Source organism: Ochotona princeps, chromosome 4, assembly GCF_030435755.1.
Source record: "Ochotona princeps isolate mOchPri1 chromosome 4, mOchPri1.hap1, whole genome shotgun sequence".
Lineage (NCBI taxonomy): Eukaryota > Metazoa > Chordata > Mammalia > Lagomorpha > Ochotonidae > Ochotona > Ochotona princeps.
The window spans coordinates 107187649-107204687 of record NC_080835.1 but is presented as its reverse complement, the minus strand read 5'-3'; positions in this window follow the sequence as shown (position 1 = coordinate 107204687).

Genomic DNA, 17039 nt, shown 5'->3' with positions numbered 1-17039 from the left:
GTAAGACAAAAGGATCATAAACTAAAAGATGAAGGGAAGAAATTTGTGGATGGATCTCCAAGGCTAGACATGAGAATTGGCAAACTGAGCATGGAGATGAAGATCATGAATAGACTTACAATTCAGGCTTGACTACAACAAGAGCTATCTAGCTACTAGCTCCAACAGCACAAAAATGGGAGTATTACCCAGCTATCTATCAGCCATGTGGCAGAGATTCAGGCCATTGAGTGATTTCCATGTAGGAGGAGAACTTGCCTTTCTCAGGGTACATATATGCCAACACATGTGTCACCATCACCATTAGCCAAGGATTACAGAAGACCTCCCCAGGGACATAATATCACACACAGATTCTTCACATCAACAGGAACACTTGGGAGAGCCAAGGAGATTTGACAAAAGCTCAAGAGCATGAGATTTCCTCTCTTAATCCATCATCTCTCCCCAAACCAGTCATTCTCAAGCATCAGAGGAATAGTAAGCTCAGTGCAGGCCTTGATATGGTAGTATCTATATGGTACCATGCCATGGTAAGTATTAAGTCAATTGTCGATTTTTGAGTATAGTTTTGCATTTCCAATAGCTTCAATACTCATGCATTATAGGCAAGCACCGATGACTGGGAAGAGAAATGGATCCTCACTCTTGCACCCAGTGACCCAGGGGCATAATCTCTACCTCCAATTCATGATAGGTGGCATATTCTATCAAGAAATGTAGCAAATGTTATGCTGAGTACAATTATTACTTGTTTGATTGGGGGCATGTTGTTAGTTAAGCCAGAGGAAGGTAGTTCAGAACTCTGATCACTCTAGTAGCTGTCCAAGAGTGAGGGAAATCTAGAATTTACATAACAGGAAAGAGATGATGACATCAGTGGTGGAGTTGGAAGCAGTAAGCAATATGTGGATCAGTTTTCTGTTACTGTAAGTGGCTGTATGTGGATCCGTCTGGTTTCTATCATTGTGTAACAAAATACCTGGGGTTGAGTAACTCATAAAGGTTTCTACTGACTTTAGAGTTCTGCAACAATGGTGGGAACCACGAGGCAGATGGTAGCAAAATGAAAAAACAGGGTGTGAGTGTGTTGCAGACAGGGAGAAGGCTGTCTTGCTCTTTTAAGTAACAGCTCACTCCCGTGGGGACTCACCCTGTTCTATGCCTCTCTTCTATGAGCAGAATCTTCAGTGGTCTAATAGCCTTGTCTGAGACATCACTTATTAAAAGTTCCATTATCTCTTACTATTGTCACATTGGGGTACACATTTACAACTTGAGATTCTTGTATGAACATTCTCAAATCACAGCAATATGATCCGCCCTGCATGTTCAAGTGCTCTGGGCGTATACTCCTCACCTTTTGGGAGAAGAGCAAAATCGTAATTTTCTCACAGCCCTTATATGCAATAGACATCATATACTGTAGGCAAGAAAGGAAATATCATGGGAAGTCACAATGCCTTGCTCTAGCACTGCCCTGCAGCCAAACCCTCCTCCGGATCCATGCCACACATTTTTCCTCTTGAATTTATAGCTCTTTCCAATGCTTCCAAACTTGGATGGGACACACAGGGCATACTAGGGGATTACATTCAAAGGACTCAATTGTGCAGTCTCTTCAACTTCAACTAAGAGAAAAAAGTGAATTGAAACAGAGAAAATAATTTCCCCTATGCCTGTCACATGAACTATTCCAGTACGTAGATTTTGGATGTGCATCATCAAAGATGATCCACCTGCTGAGCCAAGCATATACCAAGAAATCTGTTTTGTTTGCCTCTTCGACTCACTGTGCAGTAGCAGCTCTTACGGTCAAGCGCATGCTGTTTTGTTTGTTTGTTTGTTTGTTTTGAAGTCTTTGACTACTACTCCACTTTTCCCTTGTGCTTAAACTCTCATCGTGTGTCAGGTCTATCTAGAAAAACTGTGGCATCCAAATGAAGCGCCAGTATGTCTTGTTTTCTTAAGAAACCTTGCCTCAGAGATGCATCTATTTATTTGCATCACAACTTCTTTCTTCTCTAAGCAATTAATTTGCAGGAGTCTACCTATATTCTAGGACCACTGGTGGAGGCCTGGAGATCAGGGATATAGACTTAGCTCTCTAAGTACCACGTTTTTCCTTTACGTACATACATGAAATACAACAAAGTTTAACATGCATTAGACATGGGATAACCAAATCTAGTAATACTGTAGGACAACTGTAATGATACATGTGAAGAGTTTTGTGGGGCAGTGTTGTGGCATTGCAAGTAAAGCATCACTTGTGATCCTAGCATTTCATAAGGTCACCTGTTCAGAAATGACCTAAGTGTTTGGGCCCCTGCACCCATGTGGGAAACTCAGATAAAGCTCTTAGCTCCTGACTTTGATCCTGTGCTGGACTTTGTAGCACTTGGAGAATGAATCAGTACATGGACTCTCTCTCACTCTGTGTGTGTGTGTGTGTGTGTGTGTGTGTGTGTGTGTGTGTGTTTGGCTTTCTGTAACTATGACCAAAAATATTTCAAATATATTTATGTTTCTCTTCATCTCTCAAAACGTCTTACTGTGTTCTCATCTTTTTAGAGACAGCCAACCCACATGAAAGTAAAACATGAATAGGTGGGAGGGGGCTACCATATCCCTACCTGAAGCCAGCTCCCCTTGCATAGTGTAACCCATCAAACCTTTTCCCCCACAAGTAAAATCTCTCTGCCTTATGATCATCTCCAATCTCTTCTGCACTGTCACCTCTCCTGTCTATTGGATCATTCCTTCAGAACACAAGCATGCTATACCATCTCCTAGCCTTAGCAATCTAGCCCTCATTTTGACCTCTGCTTCCAACGGTTGCTCATCTCTCAGATATCCTTTATAGGAACATTTCTTTAATAACAGAATTGCCTTCAGTTCCTTGAGATTTTTGTATTTCCTTGATATCTGCCAAGATCCTGTCGTTACCCGCAAAGGCGGTGCATGCCAATGCTCCCCTGCCCCCGTAAATCAGTCTCTTCCCCACACTTGATGCTCAGGTTCCAGTTTTCACGTCACCTCCCCTTTTGGCAGCATATGGTGCATTTGCTTGCAGCCTCTGAGAAGCACACTGCTTTCGAGAAGTCTGGGATGCCATGACTACTTCCCTTTCTGTCCAATGTAGACTCAGCCTCATTTCCCATACTTGATGATACCTCTGCTCCTCTTGTCTTTAAGAGACTTCTATCTCTTGTTTCTTCGCATGTGATTTTTCCAATCAGGTTTTAAATCCATCAGTACTTTGATGACTGCCAAAATTCTGTCTCCAGTCAAATCTACCCTACCCTGTATACTCAGTTAGTTAATTATCTGTTCAACACCACAATTCGCAAGACAAACAGAAGAAAAATTGTGCATTTGCTTGCATACACTGATGCACACACTTGCACATTCATGCACAGACTTACATACATATGTGCATATACTCTTCTGTCCAGTGTCAGTGCAGTACCCTGTCCTTCCTACAGTTGCTGTCCAAAAAAGTGTCATAAGCATTATTGATTACTCTTTCTTGGTCATACTCTGCTAAAACCACAACAGCAAGCTCCATTAGCATTTTAAAAAATAAATACTGGGTCCTGGTGCTTTCTTGTGGTTTCTCCTGGTAGCACTTAAGAGAAACCACTAAAATGTCTGGACAGAACAAATGCAGTCATTGGCCATCCTTCCTTCCTTCCTTCCTTTCTTTTTATTTTCTTTCTCCTTTACAATTAGTTCATCACATAGTGTCCAGACATATTTCTTCAAACACATAGATCAGATCATCTTATTCCTAGCTCACAAAACTTCAGCACTTTTGCAGTTCACATAGATGTTCTTTCAAAAGTCTAAAATTGCTATTGGGTTTCTAAGAATCTATATAATTAGAACTCTGACTTTGTCATTTGATCTGCCTTTCACAGCTTGAGTCCAAGTTCCTCACAAATTAACATTCAACAGGGTGGTTACCCCAGGACTTATGCACTCCTGTTTGCAACTGTCAAGAATCCTATTTATTAAGCTTTAATGGCTTTCTTTTCTGTAATAGTTTTATCGTTATGCAGTCTATTTTTATTGTTGGTTTCTTTATAAAACTCCATGCTTCTTCATGCTACTTATCACTGTTAGCATACTTTATATTTGCTTTGGTATTTTCTGTCCTCCCTATTTGGTCCATGAGAGCTGGAATAATATTTTTTTCTATCATTTTTCCCCTAGCACATGTGTTAACATTCAGTAAGTATCTGTTGGATGAGCAGATGAACTAAACAGAATGATTCCATTGGTTTTTGTTAATACTTATACATATTCATTTCTGATTGTATTTGCTTAAGCTACATGTTCTTGTAGAAATTTTAGTGGGGAGGAGCAAGATGGTGATAGAGGGCTAGTACAGGATTAAGCTGATTGAGAAATTTTAGCCAGAGTGGAGCAGAGAGGGCAGATTTTAGGAGACAGGAGAGGACTGGTCGACAGCAGAGGGGCACCTAGAGACTCATGGACATAGGGAAGTGGCAGAGAAAATGGAGCTGTGTTGCAGTAACCACACACCCACCAATGGTCAGTCAGTGGAGACCATGGCTCCATCATCATCCAAATGGAAAATGGAGTTCACCAGCAGCTTAGGAGGTAAACCCAGGCAAAGAATTTCCCATCCTGTTTGTTTGTTCTGATCATGAGCACAGAGAGAGCAACAGATCCCAGGCAGGTGGTGCAGGAACAGGGTACATTTCACAGTCCGAATTCCCTACCAGTGCCACGTTTGATGCCATTTTGTACACTGGGCAAAGGCTGTGGGACTGGGGACAACAGCAAGCTGTACATGTACTAAGCCGGGAGCAAAATCACTTATGGTTCAGTGCATTGAACTGGTCCTGCAGGGAAAACAGTGCCAAATTGACATTCTATAGTTTCCACCCAAAACAGGTCTGGGTAACCGCCAGGCCTAGCAGCCAGCAGATCCAAAACCCCACCAGTGCCATGTGGGACTGGAGGGACAAAAGCAAAGTGCACATGTACTGAGCTGGGAGAAAACTCATTTATGGCTCAGAGCATTGTACTAGTCCCGCAGAGAAAACAGTGCCAAATTAACATCCTAGTGATTCCACCCAAAAAAAGTCCAAGTGGCCTAATGGCCAGAAGGTGGCAAGACTAGCACCACCAAAAACCTGGTTATTTAGGATATCTGTTGTCTCCCTAATCCTGGGCACTACTCAAACAAGGAGTGAGAGAAAGACTGTACAATGGGTACAGCCACTGCGCTAGATCACAGGTGTGTCAAGGGTGGTGAGACAGGACCTGGGACTACAGAAGGAGATTGTGGTGGAAACCTAGCACAACAGTCTGGGACTGAAACTCACTTGAGGGAGTGGCACATGAAAGGTATCAAAGTCAATCAGTAAAACCAACCTGTGTACCGATGGGTGACACAGTTTAGAAACATGCCCTAAGAAGAAGCTGCCAGCCAGAAGTGCAATGACCAAGAACAAAAGAAGAGACAGAAGTACAATGAATATTACTGATGCCTCACCTGCAAAGGAGCAAAAGCCTCTACCGATCTTAGGGTTAACTAGGAATACATCTAGAAAATGGGGGATAAAGAATTTTAAAAGCTTGTTATAAGAAGCTTTTCTCACCAACAATGAGAAGCACATAAAGGAGTTGAAGGAATATGGCACACAAGAAATAGCAACACTGAAATAAAAGCAAACAGAATTATTAAAATTGAAAGACACAATGGAGCAAATTAAAAATTCAGTGGAAAGCCTCAATAATTGAATGAATGAGGCACAAGAAAAGATCGCAGAACTGCAGGCATTTCTTGCCACAATGGGAAAACAATCAACAAGTTGGAACTAGAACTGAATCAAGCCAACATAAGTATTCAAGAATTAAGAGACACTATTAAAAGGCCAAATTAAAAGAATTGTGGTAATACCAGAAGGCACAGAAAAGGAAGCTATGTTTAAAGACATGTTCAATGAAATGATAAATGAAAACTTTCTTAACATGAAAAAAAGAATTGGGAAACAACATAAGGGAGGGACACAGAATTCCCAATAGAGTTGACAAAAAGTAGTATTTGCCATGACACATGATAATCACGCACTCTTCAGTTGAATGTAGGTAAACAAGTCTTAAATATGTATGAGAAAAAAATTAATTAATATTTAGAGGAACCCCTTTAGCAACTCAGAGGAAACTGCAGACCAGAAGAGATTGGACTGACACATTCTAGAATTTAAATGGAAAAAAAAGTTGTGAACCCAGAATAACATCCAATAAAGGTTTCCTATATCTTTGAAAGTAAAATAAAATTCTTCCACAATAAAAAAAAGCTCAAAGAATTTGCATCTTCCAGACCTGTCTTACAAATAATATTTAAGATGTTCTCTTAATGGAGAAAAGAAATAGCACCTACCCAGAAAATGACAATAGAAGACTAAATCAAAGAAAGCACAAACCATTGCAAAATAACAGGACCAGATTACTATTTATACATATTAATCATAAATGTAAATGGCTTACACTGAATCAAAAACAAAATCCATCTATCTATTGTCTACAGGACACATATCTCATCAGCAAAGACATACAGAAACTGAAAGTAAAAGGATAGAAAAACATATTCCAAGATAAAATGGAAAGGAGAAGTGAACTGAGGTAGCCATTTTTATATCAGAAAATATAGACTTTGATGTGAATATCATTAAAAAAATTGAGGAAGGATACCACATAATCTTCAGCATAAAGAGACCATCATAAGAAATGTGTACACACCACATGCCAGGACACTAGCAAAATGAAACAAATATTAATGGACTTAAATGCAGTATTGGACTCCAGTACAATAATACTGGGGGACTTTAACATCCCATTAACAACAATGGACAGATCGATGAGACTGAAACTCAGCAAGGAAACAATAGAGTTCACCCAGACACTAGAAAAAATGGACTTAATTGATATCTTCAGACCTTTCACTTGACAGAGAATACACTTTTTTTCATCAGTACATGGAACTTTCTCCAGGAATGACCATGGTATAGGCCACAAAACCAGCCTCAGCACATTCTTAAAAATTGAAATTATACCTTGCATCTACTCAGATCATCATGAAGTGAAACTGGAAACCAATAAGTCAAAATACCCAGGAAGATATGCAAACACTCAGTGACTCAATAATATGTTCCAAGTAAACAATGTGTTAGAGAGGAAATCAAAGGGGAAATAAAAAAATTGCTTGAAGCAAATGAAGGCATCAACACCACATATCAAAACTTATCAGACACAGAGCCTATGAAACTGTCACATAATGCAAAATAATTAATAAAAAAAACTTATCAGACACAATCAAGGCAGTGCTATGAGAAAAGCTTATCTCAATCAATGTTTATGTTAAGAAATCAGAAAATCATCAAGTAAATCAGCTAAACTTGCATTTGAAGGAGGTAGAAAAACAACAGCAAAATAATCCCAGGATTATTAGGAAAAAAAAGTGAATAAAATAAAGAAGGAAATAAACTAAACAGAAACCAAAAAAACAGTGCCTAAGATCAATGAATCAAATACCTGGTTTTTTGTTTGTTTGCTTTGTTTTCTTTTTTGTTTTCTTTTTTTTTTTTTTTGTTTTAGAAAATCAACGAATAGATTCTCCACTAACTCAACTAATCAAAATAAAGAGGGAGAAGATATGAACCAATAGGATCAGAGGCAAAAAGGGCAATATACCAACAAACATCTCAGACATCTATAGAATTATTATGAATTATTATAAGCAACTATATGCCAACAAAGCAGAAGAGCTAGAAGAAATAGGTTTTTGGACAGATACATTCTACCAAAAATGAATCATGAGACAATTAATAATCTAAATACACATATAACAATGATTAAGTTTGAATCAGTAATTAAAGCCCTTCCAACCAAGAAAAGCCCTGGACAAGATGGCTTCACTGCTGAATTCTACTATATGTTTAATGAATAACTTTCCCCAGTCCCCCACAAGTTATTCCAAACAAAAGAAAGGGAGACAATCCTTCCAAACTCTTTCTATGAAACCAATATCACCTTAAAAACAAAGCCAGACAGAAACACAACCGAAAAAGACTGATATCCCTGTTGAAAATAGACACAAAGATGTTGAACAAAATACTAGCCAACAGGAGCAACAGTAAATCAAACAGATCATTAACCTGGACTGGGTAGGATTTATCTCTGGCATGCAAGGATGGCTTAACATTTCAAATCAGTAAATATGATACACCATGCTAACAAATTGAAAAATTAAACCACATGATCATTTTAATAGATTCAGAGATGGCATTTGATAAAATCCAACACCACTTCATGCTAAAATCCTTAAGAAAGATAGGCATAGAAACACCATTTTATAATACAGTCAAAGCAATATATGAAAAACCTAGTGCCAGCATGATATTAAATGGGGAAAAACTGGAAGCTTTTCCAATAAAATCCGTAATGAGTCAAAGATGTACACTTTTGCCATGGCTTTTCAATATAGTAATGGAAGTCCTTGCCAGAGCTGTTAAGCAAAAACAAACAAACAAGAAAAAAACAAAAAAGCAATTTAAATTGTAAATGAGGAATTAAGATAACCCTGTTGGCAAATGACAGGATTCTCTATGTAGGAGAATGAAAGGACTCAATCAAGAGACTGTTGGAACTCATAAGAGACTTTGGCAGGGTATCAGGATACAAAACTAATGAACATAAATTATGGCACCAGCATGCACAAGTTACTCCATGACTGATGAAGAAATTGCAAGTATAGCTCCCTTTCAAACTTCAGAGAGTAATCTTAAATATCTTGGGATTAATCTAAACAAATATGTGGAAGAACTGTGTGATAAAAATTACAAAAAAAAGAGGAATATATGAAGACATTAAAAGATGGAGAAACCATGTTCCTGGATTGACAGGATCAATATAATCAAAATGTCCATAATATCTAAAGTAATATACAGATTCAATACATTCCCAAATAAAATCCCAACAACATCCTTCTCAAATAGAAAAAAAATGATGAAAAAGTTCATTTGGAAGCACAAGAGACCACAAATTGACAAAGATATTTGAAAAAATAAAATCTGAGCTGGAGGAATCACAATTCCAGACCTCAAGGCATATTACAGGGCAGTGGTCATCAAAACAGTCTGGTACCGGTACAGAAACAGAGATCAATGGAACATACTAGAAACACCAGAGGGGAACCCACACATATATGGCCAACTAATATTCGACAAGAGAACTGAAAATAATTCAGCGAAAATGTAGGATCTCTTCAACAATGCTGTTGGGACAGCTGGATTGCAGTCTACAGAGGTAAGAAGCAAGAAGCAAGACTCCCACCTGTCAGCTTACACAAATATCAACTCTAAATAGGTCAAGGACTTAAATCTACACCTAGAAAGCATCAAACTATTAAAGGAAAACATAGGAAGCACTTTCCAAGATATAGGAATTGATAAAGACTTCTTAGAAAACTCACCAAAAGCACAAGCAGTCAAATCAAAGATAAATCACTGGGACTACAGCAACCTGAAAAGCTTCTGTACCGCAAAGGAGCCCATCATCTGCATAAGAGAAGCTACTTCTGGAAATATATCCAAAGGAAATGAAATCTCCATATGAGAAAGGGATCTGTAATTGTATATTTACAGCAGTACAATCTATGATAGCAAAGACATGGGAATAACCCAGAGGAGTGCCAAAACTGGAGAGTGTAGATGAAGAAATGTGGTACATCGACTCCACGGAATACTACTCAGGCATTAAAAAGAATGAAATGATACCATTTTTAAGCAAATTGTCCCAACTAAGGCCATTATGCTCAGGGAATTAAGTCAACCACAAAAGGACAAATATCATATGTTCTGTCTGATATTAGGTAAACTTTATACAAAATACAAGATCAATAGCCTTTTTAATACTGTTTTTCCTACAATGCAGGGGTTTTAAATTTTGTTTTTATTTCCATTTCTTCAAAAAGATTTTTTCTTACTAATTTCCTCACTGACTCGTAGGTCATAGAATAGTTTCATTTGTTTCAAGAAGGTTTTTAATTTTCTTTTCCATTTCTTCAGAAACACATTGGTAATTCAGTAGTATGTTATTTAACTTGATATTATTGTAAATTTCCTATTTTTCTTCCTATTACTGAGTTTTGTATTTCATTTCATTTAATGGGATATACAGTAACTGTGTAATAGGGATTATCATATCCAAATGTATTCATTTCTACTTTCAAATAAAAAACGGACTCCCAATGAAACTGTTACATGAATCTTGGTAACAGGGTGTTTGAGTCTCTGTCCCCATCCATACCTACAATGTCAGGCTAAACTTAAAGACCAGAATGATGGACTTAAGACTGTCTAGAAAGGACTATACTACTGTAATAATATTTGGGGAATCAATGTGGGGTGGATATTTACAGACAGTAGAAGGGAAATCCAAAGCCCTACAGAGTACTATCATAAAATAATAAAAATAAATAAGATTTAAGAAAAAGAAATTTTAGTCTTCCCTCAATGACTGTATATTTTTCACTTTAATTCTTGCAATGTTGGACTTCCTTATGTGTTTGTGTATTTTAATGTTTTATGTTATGAAGTTATTGCTTCATTTTATTCCAGGATGGCTCTGTTTACTATGACCTCTGTCTACTACCATGGAAAGTGTTGTACTGGTTGCCAACGTGTCACGATTTCTATGTTTGTGAGAACACTTGTACTTCATATTAAAGTTGGGATTTCAAGGGCTGTTGCTCTGGCATGATGTGTTAAGCTGCTGTCTGACATTGGTATCTCTTATCAGAGTACTAGTTCAAGCCCCAACTATTCTATTACCAAAGCAGCTTCTTGTGACTGTGTCTGGAAAGACAGTAGATAATGACTCAAGCACATGGACCCCCTTCCTGTCACCTGGCTGAACAGATAACCTGTCCTCCTCGCTTCACTATGTAACCCAGGCTGCCGTGGCCTCTCGGGGTGACAGCATGGCCTAACCCAGGCTGCCGTGGCCTCTCGGGGTGACAGCATGGCCTAACCCAGGCTGCCGTGGCCTCTCGGGGTGACAGCATGGCCTAACCCAGGCTGCCGTGGCCTCTCGGGGTGACAGCATGGCCTAACCCAGGCTGCCGTGGCCTCTCGGGGTGACAGCATGGCCTAACCCAGGCTGCCGTGGCCTCTCGGGGTGACAGCATGACCTAACCCAGGCTGCCGTGGCCTCTCGGGGTGAAAACCAGCAGACGGATGATCTCACCATCCACCTGTCCCCCACTCCCCACAACCTGCCATCTTATTCTATGCCTCTCATTAGCTCTGCCTAACAGATACATAGATTCCTTTGTAAAAACTGGGCTTCATATCATACTGCTGTTCAGAAAAGGGTGTTTGGTTTCTTGTGACCAAATCCTTTCCTGCCTGTGGTTGAGATGAAGGTATCACTTCCCTGCATTCTTCAGGCCAGGAAGTAAGAGGTTTTTTGCTTTTTTTTTTCTAAGTGACCACATGTTGCAGCTCTTACATTTTGGCAGATCTGCACGCACAGCACCGGCTGTTTACTGGTAGCTCTGATGAGCAGAAAGGCACTTGTAGCAGGTATCCTGCCCACTTCCTGTTGCTAGGAGTTCAGCATTTCTGTCCACTGTGTGTGGCATCTGCATCATAAATGGACTCAGTTCCCCTCTTGATTTCAAAGATCAGTTACATTAAATATTTTGCAATACATCTGTATGTTTGAAATGAAGCATAGCTTTCCCTATTATTTCAACACAGTCTTGACTGCCTCCAAAAAAAAAAAAAAAAGCCTGGAATAGCAAAGTGGACTTGTGGTTATTCATGTATCTCTCCTTACACTAGAGCTGGCAAACATGAGCTTTGTAAGGTGCGTGTGTGGTGAGACTCTGACAAGGAGTTCAGCATCAGGAGAAATCATCATTTATCTGAAAAGCGGAATTAGATAGCGTTTTAGTTGGATGTGGCTGCTGGATCAGACTCCCACACACCCAGGAAATAAAATCAACACACACTTGTGCTGTATGCCTGGAGGCCAAGGCACAGGGACCAGCATCACAGTACAACCAGATCCTGAGAACTTCCCAGCTGAATGCGCAGTCCCTCCTTAGCTTGTGGAGTCCTCAGTGTGGATAGGAAGGGTAGCATCCTCCTATCCTCTTTGCTTCATCTACTTGTGGCTTTCTCTGTGGGAGATGAATTTCTTGCTGCCCCCTCTGCAGGGGCACCTGTAATTACATTTAAGTCCCACCTGGTAAGCCAGGTTAACTCTCCCCCTTTATCAAGGCTTCTCTCTCTCTCTTTCCCTCTGTATTTCTGTCTTTCTCTCAGATTTATTTATTTTTGGGGCCTGGCGTGATGGCTGAGTGGTTAAGGTCCTCGCCTTGCACGCTCCAGGATCCCATATGGGCGCTGATTCTAACCCTGGCAGCCCCACTTCCCATCCAGCTCCCTGCCTGTGGCCTGGGAAAGCAGTCGAGGATGGCCCAAAGCTTTGGGACCCTGCACTGTGTGGGAGACCCGGAAGAGGCTCCTGGCTTTGGATTGGCTCAGCTCCAGCCATTGCGGCCACTTGGGGAGTGAATCATCAGACGGAAGATCTTCCTCTCTGTCTCTCCTCTCTGTATTTCTGCCCTTCCGATAAAAATAAAATAAATCTTTAAAAAAAAAGATTTGTTTATTTTTATCAGAAAGGCAGATTTACAGAGAGAAAAGACAGAGAAAAAGATCTTCCATCCACTGGCTCACCCCCAACTCCCTAAATGGCCACAATGGTGAAAGCTGAGCTGATCCAAAGCCAGGGACCAGGGCCGTTTTCTGGGTCTCCCATGTGGGTGCAGGATCACAAGGCTTTGAGCTGTCCTCAACTGCTTTCCCAGACCACAAGCAGGGAGCTGGAAGAAAAGTGGAGCAGCCAGGATACGAACCAGTGCCCATATGGGATCCCAGTGCACACAAAGCAAGGACTTTAGTCACTAGGATACTATGTCGGCCCAAGGCTTTTGTCTTAAGCACATCTATAGCCCCTTCCTTTTGGTGATAAGATTTTAAACAACAAATCTGCACCTTCACTCCTAGCCTTTCAAGTACCACCATAGGATGATTGGACTTGTTTAATTACAGGCCTGAAGCATGGGTCTGCACCAGAAACGCTGAGCAAGCACAGCTATCACACAAAAGGCAGTTGTGGGAGGAGCCAATCCCACGGGGATTTCTGGGCAATGGTTGGTTCAAGAACCGTGGTAGAGCTGGAGCTGCCTTTGAGATCCCAGACACTACAAAGTTGTTTGACAAAAGATGTTTTTTTCATAGAATTAAAAGTTAACAATAACTGAAGGGAAAAAGCTGTCAACCTTATTGTGCTGCAGTTCCCCCTTTAAGTAATTGCAAAAGTTTAAACAGATCATGGATGCAAAAAATGGGGTTACACGCAGATCAGTACATTAATTTTGAGTTCACTGGGTTCAACCAAAGGTGACTAAAAGGCCCTCCCAATAAATCTGAGACATTTTCTGCAATGACTGTGTTTCCTAATTCTGGGGAAGAGAGGAAGGGTGAACCTGACCTTTGGGGGTTACAAGAAACAAGGGTGGGGTTGCAAAAGGCTCAATAAACCAGAGAGGTCAGCAGGGTGAAGAAGTGAGGAAGTCAGTATTTGAGGTCACATGTGTTAAGTCTGGTTCTGAGTGCTGGGTCTCTTCCAAATTAAGTGCAGAAGATGGTTCTTGAGACAAATGAGGTCTCGGGAAAGGCAGGAATATGTACATTAACAAGAGTCAAAACAAAGACGAGACAAACTTAGAAGCAAGGATGCAAATAATTAACCCTCTTTTCTTCTATAGCTGGAAAAGAGTGTGGAGTTGGTTGCATTGTATAGAACCTTCCTTTTCCCAGCATTATCTCAGAGTACCACTTGCCATGTAGAGGGCATCTACAGAGCTGTATTTGTACCCTACAAAATGCTTGCTGGTCATTTACTGCTCAGTTTAAACATATCCAACAAACGCATCCAGTTGCCATTGCCATTTTATAAAGATTTGTTTGGGAGAGAGAGGGAGTGAGCGAGAACTCTTCCATCTCCTGCACCACTTCTCAAATAGCCACAACAACCAGGTGGAAGTCTCCAGGTGCTTGTCTCCAAGATGGGTGGCAGCAACCCAAGTACTTGGACCATCATGTGCTGCTTTTCCAAGCACGCTGTGCTTAGCTGGTCAGGAAGTCAAACACCCTAATATGGGATACCAGTGTCAAAAACACTGGCCGGACATGCTGCCCCACACCATCAACCCTTCATGATTCTACTTCTCAGAACTGATAGAAATACCCGCCTTCACACCCGTTTCATTCTTTTTTTCCCCTTGATTGACCAAATAATAATTGTAATACCTTTATGGGATAGAGTATGGTGTTTTGTGTCATGATAGATTCAAAATCAGTTAGGTTATCCATTGCCTTTTTTAGGTTGTCATGTCATTTCTTTCTGGTGAGAACATTAAAAAGTTGTTCATCTAGATATTTTGAATTCTAGAATACAACTTTGTTGACTATACTGCTGACAACATTGTATCAGAAACTTGACTGAGCTTTTTGCAGCGCAGTGAGATGGCGTTTTATCTGTGTGGGAGTCTATTCCTGAAGACTTGCAACAGTGTGTCCTGAGGGCATTAGAGGTAGAGGACTTCCAAAGTCCTAATCGCCATTCCATATTACAAAACATTAGAACTTACTTGTCTCACCTGGCTGTGTCATTGTCCCACCTCCTACCCTGCCCTGTCCATGGTAACCTTTTTTCTGTTCTCTGCTTCTATGAGCTCAGGTTTTGTAGCTTCTACATATGAGTGAGATGTGGCAGTGTTGGACTATCTGTGCCTGGCTCATTTCACTTACTAGCATGACCTTCAGGTCAACATAGACCACTCTTAAGAAAGGAAAGGGAGACTGAGAGCCAAGCCAGCTCACAACTGTGCCAGTGCTTCTTGTCCATGACGTGTGGAACATTGGCATATGCACCAGCTCATTTTAATTTCTCAGCTACCCTGTGGATGATGGGGCAATGCATTTTAAGAATGTCTGAAACCATTTCAGGGAGACATGAACCATTTAGGATCTCAGGTGGGGCAATCAGTCCAATCCAGGTTTTCTTTGTCTTATATCCACTGTCAGTGGTATTCTGTGTAGTTACTGGAAACAACATCAGAGGGTAGGGCTCCCACCTGCATTTCAATTGCCTCAGATCTGGGGCCTGGGAGGTAGTTAAAATTCTCCTCCCTGATGCTGCTCTCTCTTGAAGGTGGGATATGCCCTGGAGGAGTGTTCCAGCGTCTCAGGCTGAGTAACGTCATTTTTTACATGCAAACTGCTCTGTTCAACTGCCCCTTGAGTTTTTCGAGGTCACAGTTGTGTCTTACTTAGTGGGCATACCCAGTGCCAAGCACATGGCCAGGCCACAAACAAATGGTATCAGACCTGAGCAGAGTAAGGGCATCGTAGTGAACTTGTGGAATCCAGCCAGTCGTGATAAAACATCCTCTGTGTTCAGCCACCAGGCCAGGTGCATGCGGATCATTTGTGTTCATTAACTTTCCACAGCCTTGTGACTTAGCTCTGGCTGCTCTCAACTTACAGAGGAGCAAACTGAGACTCGGAAAGGTGCATGACTCTCCCCAGGTTTCACTGAGGGCACTGGGATCTGATCATGTCTATCTTGTGACTCCTAGTTCAACATGTCCCTCACATCTAACTTTCTGAGTGTCCCTTTGTGGAGAGAGCTCTGTATCAGAACCAGCAGGAGAAAGCAAGTATCTTAGCACAATGGGAGCTTAAGAGAAACAACAGATAGGTAAATATCTAGGGATGCTTACAAAAACAACTTGTTCAATGCCAATAAAGAAATGGCCAGCTAACCAGCCCTTAGAGGTGCCCGTGGTAGTCAGAATGATCTCAGATAAGTGGGGTTAATCAAAGAGGGCTGGGTTTCCTGAAGGAGGTGGCCTGCTAGTCAGCAGGTCTGCAATGCAGAACTCATTCACTGAAGAGCACGCCTTGCTCACTTGCAAGTGGGTGTAATTAAGTCCTTCCCCAACAGCTGCAGCAGGTTCAGGTTGCTGGGGCTGCTGCTGGTGTATTGCTAGTGCCCCCCTGTGCACAAAGGAAGAACTGAGTACTTTACAAGCACATAGGGGCAGGGGCGGCACTGCAGCTCCAGGAGCCTTTGGCCAGGATCATGTATTTCAGTTCTCATCTCCCCAAATCCCACGTTTGCTAACAGCTCCTGTTTGTGTAGCAAACAGCTAAGTGTTGAGCCTTCCCCTTCTCCAAGCCCTGTTGTTATGGTCTGCAGCCATGATCATTACACCTGCCATAAGAGTGCTGTGCTGAGGGCGAGGGTGGAGGTAGGGGACAGAACCAACAGAAGACTTACTGCCTGGCCAGAGCCCTGTGCAACAAGGACCCCTTGGTCCTGTCGATAGAGCCTTAGTCTCAGAGCTGGGAAATCTGACATCTACATGTGATTCTTGTGTTTTGTTTTTTTCATTTTGCAGATGTTTTGTCTTGGAGCTGACCATTCATTCAACCGCTTCTTGACCCTCCAGGGTCTGTACTCAGCTGGTCCACTTGCTTACAGTCCCTCCCACACCATCCCTCATTCTCTCTTGCTTTCCTTGCAGTTTATAATCAGGAATTTGGACAGTGTATTGGGTTAAATGGCTCATCAAGATTAGCACATGTAGAGGGAGACACTTGGTGAGATTCCTTGGTGCCGCAGCCCTACATTCCATGTCAGAACAACCAGCCATTCCGAAGGTAAACAGAACATCGGCTCCTTTAATTGTAATTCAATGTGACACACATTCATTCATTGACTGTTATATGACAAATAAAGGGCTGCCTGCTACCCCACAATCACACTGATAAACTACAGGAGGTACTTACTGGGGTCTTACTGATTATAATATAGAATTATATCTTTGCTATGCTGGCATCTCTATAATGTTGTAT